This window comes from Austrofundulus limnaeus, unplaced genomic scaffold (genome assembly GCF_001266775.1).
Source record: "Austrofundulus limnaeus strain Quisiro unplaced genomic scaffold, Austrofundulus_limnaeus-1.0 Scaffold35, whole genome shotgun sequence".
Taxonomy (NCBI): Eukaryota; Metazoa; Chordata; class Actinopteri; order Cyprinodontiformes; family Rivulidae; genus Austrofundulus; species Austrofundulus limnaeus.
This window is the reverse complement of record NW_013952437.1, coordinates 2,085,394-2,086,623: the sequence shown is the minus strand read 5'-3', so window position 1 is coordinate 2,086,623 and position 1,230 is coordinate 2,085,394. Positions and strand designations below refer to the sequence as shown.

The following is a 1,230-nucleotide window of genomic DNA, read 5'->3' as shown; positions in this document are numbered from 1 at the left end:
CCCTTGAATATTGTTGCCCAGGATACAGCGAAGTGTTAATCTGGCCCTGCTGGAGTGACAAAACTAACCGAACAAATCGCCTCTAAATCATCTGGTGAGTTAATTATCTGCTGTGCACAACGTTCGCTTGCTTTTTAGTAAATAAATCAAAGCCATTTTCTTTTTATTTTATCTTTATTCACCCGCCAAGGACACGCTCCTCCCACACCTCGCTGCAGCCGCTGCTGCTGCTTCTCGTTCTGGTCTGATCACTAGTGCGTTCTTCAGTCTGAACACTGTGCGTCCAACAAGAGGCGTTTTGTGCTTTTTGGCCGCTTAAAACACATTCAGTGTGAACGTAGCATAACGTAACACAGAGCTCAGAGCTAAGCTTCCGTCACAGGTAAGAACAGACCATCAACAATATATTTTTAACTGTCATGCCTTGCCCATACTTTATCTACACAAGTCCTTTTGTCATAACGTTACATGTAAATTATGTTGCACTCTTTCTACAAGTTATAAATAGCTATCAAGCTAACATGACACCGTAGCTGCAGATTAGTATTGTGTAATGTTAAAGTTTATTATTTCAGCAACATGACAAGCCTGTGTAATAGTATTTTTCAGCTCTTGTTTGCACAGTGTGACATTTTATCTTTATGCTATGGAGCTAGTTTTTGACAGTCAATGGGCTCCAAACAGAATGTCATCTACCAGCTGATGGACAGGGAAGCTGTGTGCTAGAGAATCACGCAGGTCACGTGGGAGATGCAGCAGAGTGGCTTCAGGTCCTAAGAACCTCAGCAGGCCATCTGCATCTCAACCCTACCCTCCACGCATCAAGGCTGCGAGTGTGGACTTCCAGGACTGTTTTAAACCTCTTCATGAGCAATACAGTGGATTTATTCCCTTGAGGCTATACATTTTTAATACGGTCTTGCCATGTATAAAACTTTTCCTATTTAAATTATTATTTCTATTAGAATTTTGGTAAATATTCTTCAATAAAGTGTTAAATGGTTTTAGTTTTTGGTAACTGCTTATTAGTTAGAACTAAAGCATCACTTTACTATTGAACATTACTGAATTACCTTTTGATCAGTTACAAAACACAAACTTACATTAGGAATCATGATAAATCACTGGGTCAGACATGCAATGACAAACACTAAAACAAGAACTAACATCTTAAAAATATGCTCTTAAAAACTTGTCTTTTTAAATAGACACTGTTATTTTATCTCTTGT

The 1,230-nt window shown here is 38.7% G+C and overlaps 1 protein-coding gene and 1 long non-coding RNA gene across 2 annotated transcripts in view; both read left to right on the top strand.

Moving 5' to 3' along the window:
* The window catches only part of LOC106516082 (testis-expressed sequence 264 protein), a 59,664-nt gene that overhangs the window by 12,030 nt on the left and 46,404 nt on the right, over positions 1 to 1,230 (top strand). The window lies entirely within an intron of this gene.
* Positions 15 to 1,003, top strand: LOC106516117 (uncharacterized). The gene is made up of 2 exons (XR_001310064.1): positions 15 to 94; positions 191 to 1,003. It is a non-coding gene; the product is annotated as an uncharacterized LOC106516117 (long non-coding RNA).